The sequence below is a fragment of the Theropithecus gelada genome, chromosome 1 (genome assembly GCF_003255815.1).
Source record: "Theropithecus gelada isolate Dixy chromosome 1, Tgel_1.0, whole genome shotgun sequence".
In the NCBI taxonomy this organism is placed as follows: Eukaryota; Metazoa; Chordata; class Mammalia; order Primates; family Cercopithecidae; genus Theropithecus; species Theropithecus gelada.
The window spans coordinates 53,471,729-53,484,548 of NC_037668.1; positions in this window are offsets into that span (position 1 = coordinate 53,471,729).

The window sequence follows — 12,820 nt, forward strand, 5'->3', positions numbered from 1 at the left end:
GGCTGAAGCAGGAGAATCACTTGAACCCGAGAGGCAGAGATTGCAGTGAGCTGAGATCGCGCCACTGCACTCCAGCCTGGGCGACAAGAGAGAAACTCCATCTCAAAACAAAACAAAACAAAACCAAAAAAAAAAAAGAAGAAGAAAGTAAGTGGCAAAGCCAGACATTTTATTCATTCATCAGACATTTTTCTGAGTACTAGTATACATCAGGCAACTAGTATACATGACAACATGACAAATGGATGAGTGATCTGTTTCCCTGCCGCAAGAAACTCACAGCCAAGGAAGGCAGATAGAAAGGAAAAACCTGCCGGGTGTGGTGGCTCACGCCTATAATCTCAGCACTTTGGGAGGCCGAAGTGGGCAGTCGGATTGCCTGAGGTCAGGAGTTTGAGACCAGCCTGGCCAACATGGTGAAACCCCGTCTCTACTAAAAATACAAAAATTAGCTGGGTGTGATGGCACACGCCTGTAATCCCAGCTACTCGGGAGGCTGAGGCAGGAGAATTGTTTGAACCCAGGAAGTGGAGGTTACAGTGAGCCGAGATCGCGCCACTGCACTCCAGCCTGGTGACAGAGTGAGACTCTGTCTCAAAAAAAAGAAAAGAAAGGAAAACCCCTCATGCGGTGCCACAAAGCCCTGCCGGGACACTTAGAAGGCTTCCCTTAGCTCTCTGCACACATTTTAACTTTTCTCCATATTTCTTAGGACATCTTCCACATTGGCAGGTAGAAGTCATTAGAGCAGTTCCAGTGGCTGTTTTGTTTTGTTTTGTTTTGTTTTTTCGAGACGGAGTTTCACTCTGTTGCCCATGCTGGAGTGCAGTCGTGCCATCTCAGCTCACTGCAACCTCTGCTTCCCAGGTTGAAGCGAGTCTCCTGACTCAGCCTCCTAAGTAGCTGGGACTACAGGCTTATGTCACCACACCTGACTAATTTTTGTATTTTTAATAGAGACGGGTTTTCACCATGTTAGCCAGGCCAGTCTCCAAGTCCTGACCTCAGGCAATCCGACTGCCTCGACCTCCCAAAGTGCTGGGATTACAGGTGTGAGCCACTGTGCCTGGCCTCCAGTAGCTGTTTTTAAGGTAGCGTCTAATGAAAGGACCGTGGGGTCATCCGGTCCAAGGTGATGAGGCAGAGATATGGAGCAATGGTATCAGGTCCCAAAATAAGTCTAAGAGGCCATACCTCAGGAGAGGTATGAAGGATTTCAAGAAAGAGGAATGACGGGAAAAATGAGACAAGACATAGAGCAGAGAAGCAAACCTTGGAAGAGAGGAAATGGGAGAAGAAGAAGAGGAACAAGTTACAGAAAAAGGAAGAGGCCTTAAAAACAAAGGGATGGAGGATTTTGAGGAGAGAGTTGCCTCCATGATAAAAGTGAATGTGCAAGAAGAAAGTTTCATCTTTACCTTTGTGAGAGGGTAGAGCAGCTATCTTGCAACCACAAGGGGACAAGGCTGAGCATGATGTCAACACCCTGAGGATGGCATAGAGGAACCACAGGAGGTACCCGGGTTAGAGATGCCATCATTGTGTTGCCAATTTATCCAACCCTAGAGCTGCCCGTCTCTTGACTACTTAAGACGTGAGATATCAAATGCCATTATTGTGTAATTACTCTGTTACTTGAAGCAGTAAGCACCTCATAAACATGCATGATTCCAGCTCCCATATGCTGATGATTCTCCACTCTCTAATTCCAGTTCAGACTTCTCTCTCCCCTAAGCTAAAGATTTGTTGGAGATTTCTACTGGGATGTTCTAATAGTATCTCAAATTCATCATACTCCAGCCAGAACACACCATCTTCCCCGATACCTAGCTCCTCCTTCCATTTTTCTTGTCTCACGTCTTAGTGAACAGCATTACCATCCACCCATTTGCACCAACCAGGAAGTTGAGATTCACCTTGGGGTTCCCTCTTCTTCTCATCACATGCCTAGTTAATCTCTGTGTCAGGCATGGTCCATCTTTGCATCTCATTTGCCATATTACCATCATCTGCTTGTGAGTCTGACTCTCCCTCTGGACTTTGAAGACATTAAGGGCAAAGATGGTCTCTATTCACCTCTGAACCCCCAATGCCTAGCACATAGTAGGCACTCAACAAATGTTTCTTGACTGGGTGCGGTAGCTCACACCTATAATCCCAGCACTTTGGGAGGCCAAGGTGGAAGGATCATTTGAGCCCAGGAGTTAGTGTGAGACCAGCTTGGGCAACATAGAGAGATCCTATCTCTACAAGAAATAAAAAAATTAGCTAGGCGTAGTGTTGCCCATCTGTAGTCCCAACTACTCAGGAGACTGAGATGGGAGGATTTCTTGAGACTGGGTGGTTGAGGCTGCAGCAAGCTGTGATCACACCACTCCACACCAGCCTGGGTGACAGAGTGAGACCCTATCTCAAAAAAAAAAAAGTTTATTAAATGAGTGGACAAGTGAATGAGTAGGTTAAATATAAAGAAGCAGCTGCATCACTGTCAGACTTGGAGAAGGTTCAGATATTCGAGCAAGTTTTTTTTGTTTTGTTTTGTTTTTTTGAGACAGAGTCTTAACTCTGTCACCAGGCTGGAGCTCAGTGGCACAATCTTGGCTCACTGCAATCTCCACCTCCCAGGTTCAAGCCATTCTCCTGCCTCAGCTTCCCCAGTAGCTGGGATTACAGGCGCCTACCACCACGCCCAGCTAATTTTTGTATTTTTGGTAGAGATGGGGTTTCACCATGTTGGCCAGGATGGTCTCAATCTCCTGACCTTGTGATCCGCCCCGCTTGGCCTCCCAAAGTGTTGGGATTACAGGCGTGAGCCACTGAGCCCAGCAATTTTTTTTTGGCTGAGATGGTGCAGCCAATGGAAAAAAAGTACTGGAAATGGGGTTTTGGGGAGATGGAGTAAATTCTAAAGCCTTGGGAAGGAGAGGGACGCTCCAACCTTTAAGCTGGGAGGATGGAAAGAGCAGAATGGAAGGAGGTGTTGGGAGCTGGAGAGAAAGGTGTTTATATTTGATGACCTTGATCAAGAGAGCATTGAGGTCAACTTCTGAGGCTAAGGCATCAGTGGTGGAAAAGATGTGGACCAGCCAGTGTGGAACACGAGAGGAAGTGCCCTGGAGAGAGATGGAAGGACTGTCTAAGAGCAGAAGAGCCTCGCTGATGTTTTCCAGTACTGACGTGTCATTTGCAAGGAGCCATTCACATGGCCCTGTTGACTTTCTCCAGCCGCACTTGGCAGTCCAGGTGCAGATGCCAAACAAATGGACAGTGGGATCAACTCCAGCCGGGGCACTGGCAAGGCCAGTGCTGCTGAAAGTCAAGGGGTGAGGAAGGGAAATTCCCACGTGGGCTGTGCTGGGCATCAAAACATGTCATTTAATCCTTACCACAGTCCTGCAGGGGAGGTTTTATGATCTTCGGGTTTTTTCCCAGGAGGAAATGAGGCTCAGAGAGTTAATTGGCTTGGCCGGAGTCACACAGCCACAAGTGGCAGAGCCGAGCTGAGGTTCATATCCACGGTAGCCTGATTCTTCAACCTGTGCTCCCCTCACTGGAGGATTTACTGAGCGCTTATTATGTTCAGGCATTGTGCTAAGTCCTTTCCATCCTCCTGTTCAGTCCTCCAAATGACTTGGTACAGCAGGGATCATAATTTTCCCTGTTTTGCAGGTGAGCTTCAGAGGCTCAGTGAGGATAAGTCACACAGCCAAAGTCCCCCACCAGTGAGTAGCAGAGTCAGCATCAGAATCAGGAAGTTATAAACCAGCATCATTACAGTTATGAGAACATACCATAAGACTATAGTACCGGCAGATGAAGAGACAATTATGGAACATTAGTGGTGTGTCCAGACCTAGAGTTCTTAACCACTACATTTACTGTCTCCCTCTCTGCAAGTCACTTCGTTTCTTTTTTTTACTCCTTATGAATGACAGTTTCAAACACACAAACTAGAGAGAACAATATAATGAGCTCATGTAATCAAACCCAGCTTAACTTGTTCATCATTGCCCCAATATTCCCACACACTTCTTTTATCTTTACTTTATTTCTTGAGACAGAGTTTCACTCTTGTTGCCCAAGCTGGAGTGCAATGGTGCGATCTCGGCTCACTGTAACCTCTGCCTCCCGGGTTCAAGCAATTCTCCTGCCTCAGCTTCCCGAGTAGCAGGGATTACAGGCACATGCCACAATACCCGGCTAATTTTTGTATTTTTAGTAGAGACGGGGTTTCACCATGTTGGCCAGGCTGGTCTCGAATTCGTGACCTCAAGTGATCAGCCCACCTCAGCCTCCCAAAGTACTAGGATTACAGGCGTGAGCTAGTGAGCCTGGCCCACACTTCTTTTTTTCTACATTTTTCTTTCTTTTTTTTTTTTGAGACAGAGTCTCACTCTGTTGTCCAGCCTGGAGTGCAGTGGCGTGATCTTGGCTCACTGTAACCTCTGCCTCCCAGGTTCAGGTGATTCTCCTGCCTCAGCCTCCTGAGTAGCTGAGATTACAGGCGCTCACCACCACGCCCGGCTTTTACTTTTAGTAGAGATGAGGTTTCACCATGTTAGCCAGGCTTGTCTTGACTCTTGACCTCAGGTGATCCGCCCACCTCAGCCTCCCAAAGTGCTGGGATTACAGGCGTGAACCACCACACCCAGCCTTTTCTTTTCTTTTTGAGAAGAAGTCTCACTCTGTTGCCCAGGCTGGCTGGAGTGCAGTGGTGTAATCTTGGCTCACTGCAACTTCCCCTCCTGGGTTCAAGCAATTCTCTGCCTCAGCCTCCCATGCCGGGCCTTTTCTAAAATATTTTAAAGAAAATGTTAGACATCAAGTCATTTCACCCATATATACTCCAATATGCATTTCTAATAGATAAGGATTTTTGTTACATAATCACCATGCCATTATGTTAACAAACAATAATTTTTTTTTTTTTTTTTTTTGAGACAGGGTCTCACTCTGTCACTCAGGCTGAGACCTCTGTTGTTTTTGTCTCATGGATCTCTTTTAAACTGTAACAACCGTCATCCCTCTCTTTCTTCTGTGCCATTGATTTGTCAGAGAATTATTCTGGGTATTATGGTTCTCATTTTTGCATATCATGCACTGAAGCTTAAGTGACTTGTAGAAAGTCACCCAGCTAAGCAACAGACCTGTCATTTAGAATTGCTCCCAAAATTCTGTGTCACGAGTGTAGGAAGCTGTAGTGTCTTCTTCCCAGCTGGGTAGAAGACAGGCAAGGCATCAGGGAGAATGGTCTAGGCCTGGCAAGGAAAAAGGGAGGTAGAAGGTAACAGCAATTATAATCCTATTTTTTTATTGATTCAATGCTTGCAAGTGGCTGGACATCTACAAAGAGTTTCGAGGCACTATTTTATTTAGTCCTCACAACAATCATAAATAGGTTATACTTAAATTTTAATCGACAGGTAAAAATTGCACATATTTATGGTGTACAACATGATGTTTTGATATATGTCTATATTGTGGAATGGCTAAATCAAGCTATTTAACATGCATGACCTCACATACTTACTGTTTCGTGGTGGGAACACTTAAAGTCTACTCTCTTAGCAATTTTCAAGTATACAGGTCATACTTACTGTCCTTGTTTTACAGATGAGGCACAGATCAAGGTATGGAGTTGCCCCAGGACCCACAGCTCATGTAGGCAAAGCTGCAACAGGCCTGTTTAACTCTCAAGGTCCAGCTTTTTCTTTTTCTTTTTTTTAGACAAAGTCTTGCTCTCTGTCACCCAGGCTGGAGTGTAGTGGTGCTATCTCAGCTCACTGCACCCTCCACCTCCTGGGTTCAAGTGATTCTCATGCCTCAGCCTCCCAAGCAGATGAGATTACAGGTGCCCGCCACCATGCCTGGCTAATCTGTTGTATTTTTAGTAGAGATGGGTTTTCACCATGTTGGCCAGGCTGGTCTCAAACTCCTGACCTCAGGCGATCTGCCTGCCTCAGCCTCCCAAAGTGCTAGGATTACAGGCATGAGCCATCGTTCCCAGCCTATGCTTTTTTTTTTTTTTTAATTGTCTCTAGAAAGGGGACTTTTCAGAGATCTGAAATCTCTGCTCACTGCGAGCTCCGCCTCCTGGGTTCACACCATTCTCCTGCCTCAGCCTCCCGAGTAGCTGGGACTATGGGCGCCCGCCATCACGCCCAGCTAATATTTTGTATTTTTAGTAGAGATGGGGTTTCACCATGTTAGCCAGGATGGTCTCGATCTCCTGACCTCGTGATCCACCCACCTTGGCCTCCCAAAGTGCTGGGATTACAGGCGTGAGCCACCGCGCCTGGCGAGAGATCTGAGAGTTTTTTAATGCCTCTTGATTCAGAGGAGAAAACCCCGGCCTAGGGCCCAGACACCTGGGCTCCATCTCCATCTCCGTTGGAGAACTGAAATGTGATGCCTAGCAAACCACACCCACCCTCAGTTTCTTCATCTGCCAAATGGAGCATCCACAGATGATGCTGGACGGTCCTTCCACGTCCTCAGTGGCCAGGTTCTCAGAGGAGTGCTCCAGTGATGACACAGGCCCAAGGGGTGGTGATGCTGGAGAGGAAACCACCATCCGTCTCCCCTTTCATGTCCCCATAGTTCAGGCTTGTGGAAATGCTTCCCTGTACATCATGGAGCAGATCTTTTTCTCGTGTGTGTACCTGTTCTCCCTCATGTCCTCCCTAGGAGCGTGAGGTCTGCCCTGCCTTGCTCTGGATTTCCCCTCAAGCCTCTGCTTGGAGCACCCTCGGGAAGTGGAGCAGGTGTGGCACAGGCACTGTTTTTTTCTTATGGTTTAAGATCCCCATCACATGCTTTGATGTCATCTTCATTGAAGAATCATCTCAAATCACAGGATCAAACCGATGGGTCATTTGATCTAGTGGCTAAAGCTGGAGCAGTTGGCAGAGGCAGGTCCATGGGGTCTGGGACATGAAGCAGTGCCCTCAGTGCCAGGGCAAAGTCCACTGGGCCTGGCCTGCATGCCACAGAAGGGGAGCAGAGTGTCCCAGGACCTCCTCACTCATGGCCCGGGCTGGGAGCCACACAGGCCTCCTCCTACTGTCCCCAGGGCCAGATAATGCTTGTGGACAGCTACAAGGGCTCTGGGGAGTGGGTGGTCTTTAGAGAAAGGGACTGTCCCAGGGCGAATGGAGGCAAGTAGGGTCAGGAGGGGGCTCTGCATTAATTATCCTGAAATGAAGCATTGCAAGTGCTTTATAAACTGTGCAACATATAAACTGTGAAATGCAATAAATCCTTACTATAAGACCCTAAGAGTGTAGAGCAGCAAAGAGGCTGCCCCAGGACAAATGGATCTGAGTTCAAGTTTTGACTTCTCCACATATCAGCTCTTTTATCTTGGGCAGGTTACACCTGTGTGTGTGAGTTTCCTCATCTATGAAACGACAAATGGGTAGAGTAATGATGTCTGTGGGCATTTCTAGTCCTGAGAGTCAAGGGTTCCTGGTGACTATCCTCCCCTAGCATTCTATCCCTTGCTGAAAACTAATGGCACAGAAGTGGGAGTCCATTTGCACAGGCACATAGCACACGTCTGACACATGGCAGACACTTAACAAACGTTGTTAACATTATCACAGCTAGGAGTAACACGAGTTAGCATTTACTGAACAGTGAGTATGGGTAACCCCATGGCTTGCATACCATCTGTTGTTGCATAACAAATTATCCCAAAATGTAGCAGCTTAAGACAATAATAAACATTTATTATCTCATACAGTTTCTATGGGTCAGGAATTCAAGAACAGCTAAGTTGGGTGGTTCTGGATCTGGTCTCTAAGGAGGTTGTAGTCAAGAAGTTGGCTTGGGCTGGGCACGGTGGCGCACGCCTGTAACCCCAACACTTTGGGAGACTGAGGCAGGAAGCTTGATCCAGGAGTTTGAGACTAGTGTGGGCAACAAAGGAAGACCTTATCTCTACAAAAAAAACAAAATTTAGCTGGGCATGGTGATGCATGCCTGCAGTCCTAGCTACTCAGGAGGCTAAGGTAGGAGGATCACTTGAGCCCAGGAGGTCAAGACTGCAGAGTGCCACTGTACTCCAGGCCAGGCAGCACAGTGAGACTCTCACTGTATTTTTTTTTTTTTTTTTTTGTGTCTCAGAGTGGGTCTAAAAAAAAAAAAAAAAAATATATATATATATATATATATATAGGCTGGGGCTGCAGTTGAGTTTAGCAGAATGCTTGACTGGAGCTGAAGGATCCACTGACAAGATGGCACACTCATAGTTGGCAACTTGGTGAGAGGCCTCAGTTCCTCAGTACATAATACCTCTCCATAGGGCTGCTTGAGCATCCTTATAACATGGCACTGGCTTCCCCCAGGGCCAGTGATCCAAAAGAGCAAGACAAAAGTGGTACTATATTTTATGACCTAGCCCCAGAAGTCACACACTATCATTTCCACTGTATTCTATTGGACACACAGACCAACCCTGATACAGTACGGGAGGCAACTGCACAAGGACCTGATTACCAGGAGGCAAGAATTACTGAGCTCTATCTTGGAGGCTATCACAGTCTGTTCTAAGTGTTTAATAGGTATTAATTCATTTGTTAATTCATAACACTGATACCAGTATAATCCCCATTTTACAGATGAGAAAACTGAGTCACACAGAGATTAGGTAACTTGCTTAAGGTTGCACTTCTAGGAAATGGACTGGGGTGTTGTCGTGGACTGAATGCTTGTGTTCCCCCAAAATTCACATATGGAAGCCCTAACCCCAAATGTGAAGGTATTTGAAGATGGGGCCTTTGGGAGGTAATTAGGGTTAGATGAGTTCATGAAAGTAGGTCCGATGGCATTCGTGCCCTTATAAGAAGAGACACAGGCCAGGCACGGTGGCTCAAGCCTGTAATCCCAGCACTTTGGGAGGCCGAGGCGGGTGGATCACGAGGTCAGGAGATCGAGACCATCCTGGCTAACATGGTGAAACCCCGTCTCTACTAAAAATACAAAAAACTAGCCGGGCGTGGTGGCGGGCGCCTGTAGTCCCAGCTACTCGGAGGCTGAGGCAGGAGAATGGCGTGAACCTGGGAGGCGGAGCTTGCAGTGAGCCGAGATCGCGCCACTGCACTCTAGCCTGGGTGACACAGCGCGAGACTCCGTCTCAAAAAAAAAAAAAAAAAAAAAAAAAAAGAGACACAAGGCTGGGCAGCTGGGCAGAATGGGCATGGTGGCTCACGCCTATAATTCCAGCACTTTGGGAGGTCAAGGTGGAAGGATCACTTGAGCCCAGGAGTTCAAGACCAGCCTGGGCAATAGAACAGACCTTGTCTCTACCAAAAAAAAAAAAATTAGCTGGGTGTAATGCCACATACTGTAGTCCCAGCTACTTGGGAGGCAGAGGTGGGAGAATTTCTTGAGCCCAGGAGCTGGAGGCTGCTGCAGTGAGCTATGATTACGCCACTGCTCTCCAGCCTGGGCCACAGAGAGAGACCCGTCTTTAAAAAAAAGAACAAGAGAGACACAAGAAAGCTTGCTCTCCTTTCCTCTCTGTTTCTCTTGCTGTCTCTATGTCTCTCTGAAACCGCCTTTGCAAAAATTATAACTGAGGAAACTATGACAGTGACAGATTTCAGATTTAACCAACTCTGTCTTGCTTCTAACCTTTAAGCAGTCCTTGTTCATTCTTGGGCTTAAGTCAAACTAATCTAGGGAGGCATTTAGTTTGAAACAAAATTGATAATAGCCCTTTCCTGAAAAGACCCCCTTCTTCTGTTGGGACCAGTTCGCTTTTGTAGGACTAACAAATTAGCTACAAGATTAGATATTATGCAGCCTCTGACTCCAAGAGTCTGAACCTCCCCCAAATTGCTCCTGGGGACATCACTATTGTAAAACCTGAGATCAGTGCTTAAGATATTTTGCAGATCCTGTACTTGATGGATCAGCTGACACTACCCAGACCAGTAATCTGACTCAACCAGTTCTGCCATCTCACCCAGGAACAGAAGACTGCAAGAAAACTTAACTTTGATCCCCTCTATGATTCCATCTCCAACCTGACCAATCAGTACTCCCCACTTACTGAGCCCCTACTCACCAAATTATCTTTAAAAACTCCGATCCCCGAATGCTTGGGCAGACTGATATGAGTAATAATCAAACTCCAGTCTCCCACACAGCCGACAGCATGAATTATTCTTTCTCCATTGCAATTCCCCTGTCTTGATAAATCGGCTCTGTCTAGGCAGCAGGCAAGGTGAACCTGTTGGACAATTGCATCTCTCTCCCTTTCTCTATGCATGCACGCCAAGGTAAGACCATGTGAGCACATAGCAAGAGGGTAGCTACCTACAAGTCAAGAGAAGATAACTCAGAATAAAATCACCTTGATCTTGGACTTGCCAGCCTCCAGAACTGTGAGAAGTAAATTTCTGTTGTTTAAGCCACCCAAGCTGTGGGATTTTAGCAGACTCATCCGGCATTGCACTCAGAGGGTTCAGGATTCGACTTCAGAGCGCTGACTGTTTAGCCCTTGTTCTTAACCTTTCCCTCTTTTTCCGGGACTAATACAGGCCCTGGTGCCCCCTGATTCCCACCTGGCCCCTTGGCTGGGTGAGAGGCTCTCTTCACTGACAGTGAGGCCCGACGTGCCACTGGGAAGACTCGGAAACAGGATTGGGAGAAGCCTCTGGGGCAAACTCCAAGTCCAAGGGTTCAGTGCTGACCCAGATGTTCCTTTGTTTTTATACCCCTGGGAGACAGTCTTGGGGGCTCAGCTGCCCACCCCACCTGGCCTTCCGCTCCCCACCCCCACAACTTGAACCTGGGGTTTGCCATACACACCCTCAGGGACTATCCAGATTATAAACAGTGAGCAGGAGGAAAACAAACTATATTTAAACCGGCAGTTGCTTCACAAACAAAGCTGGTGGGGGGGAAAACACTAGAAACATGAAAAGACCAAATGTCAAAATCCACAATACGTTCAAATTTTAAGAATAAGCAAAAGATATAAAAAGGCAATTCACATGAGACTAAATGTCAATGTCCCCAAAAACCAAAACAAAAAAGTGCTTATCCTCAATAATTTAAACATATCACATTAAAACCACAATAAAATCTGATTTTTCTTGGATCCAATAGACAAAAGTATTAAAGATGAATAATATGCAAGCTTGGTGAGGGGTAGGGACATGGGGACTGGCACTGCTCTTGGCCCTGGGGGAGCAGGAGAGTGCAATTTGACAAAGAAAAATGGTAACTATGCATACATGTGACTCAGCAATTATATTCTGAGGACTCTATCTTATCAAAAAACTAGAAAGATAACAGAAAGATATAATTAGATAGGTAGATACAGATATGCAGATATATAGCTCTATTTACACACCAGGACATTTTTGCAATTTTGTTTGCCGTAGCAAAACCTTGGAAACAGCTCAAATGTCCATCAGTGAGACAAATAAATAAATTGCCGCGTGGTCACCTAGTGGAATGCTACACAGAATTAGAATAAACAAATCTTGCCACATGTAACAACATGGAGGAAGCTCATAAATAGAATGTCAAGCAAAAGAGGACATCCTGTATAATTCCGTTTATGTAAACTTCGAAAAGGGCAGAACGAATCTGAGCTGTCAGCATTCAGGATGGTGGTTATCCTTGAGGAGGCCAGAAGGAAGCATGGGGCCTCTGCGACTGCTGGTGATGGCCTGTTTCTTGACCTGGGTGCAGGTGATGCAGGTATACTCACTCTGTGAAAATGCCTTGTATTGTACACCTAGGAACTGTGTACTTTTTTTTTGTTTTTTTGAGACAGAGTTTAACTCTTGTCACCCAGGCTGGAATGCAGTGACACGATCTCGGCTCACTGCAACCTCCACCTCCCAGGTTCAAGCAGCCTCCCGCCTCAGCCTCCCGAGTAGCTGGAACTACAGGCTAATTTTTGTATTTCTTGGTAGAGATGGGGTTTCACCATGTTGGCCAGGCTGGTATCAAACTCCTGACCTCAAGTGATCCACCCACCTCAGCCTCCCAAAGTGCTGGGACTGGAATTGTGTACTTTTCTGAATATATGTTATACTTGAAGAAAAAGTTTACTAAACAACAATAACAACAAAAAGCATACCCCAATAAGCATTCCAAATGTCCATGCAGAAAAATAAATATATATACACATAAATATTCCTCCAATTCAAAAAAATGGACATTGAGCTTTCCATATTGAATACCAATATCAAAAGATGTCAGCAATATATTGTTAGGCACAAACAGAAAAACACATGCCTATTACATATAATCTGATCCTATTCTTTTAAAAAAATTATACATGGGTATGTAAATAAACGTATGTATCAGATATGTGGTACAGGCATAGAAATAGATGGAAAGAAATCTCCAAACTGTTAAAAACTAGGAGCCAGGGTTCCTTAATGAGGCCCTCTAAAGGCTCCTTAATAAGCCCATTTAACGAGGCCCAGCAGGAAACTTGAACTACAGCTCATCAGAACTGGGCCCTCACCTCTGTCAGAGCTGGGCCCTGGCACAACCCTGGGTAGGCCAGGGGCCACTTCGGATCAGAGTTTCTGGAAGCACCATGCAAGGCGAGCCCTGGGGGCCCTGGAACAGCCAGGTCAAGGCCTGGGGGAATGGACCCTGAGACATAGGATGAAGACAGGAGAACTAGCCCTGACCTCATGGGCCCCAGTGGTGTTGGGGGAGGTGGGAGGAAGACAACCCTATCTGGACACACCAATTAATCATCACAACCCTTAGGACACCAAGGTCATACCGTTAGTAGGTGGAACAGCCAGGCCTTGATCCCAAATCTGTGTGAATCTCA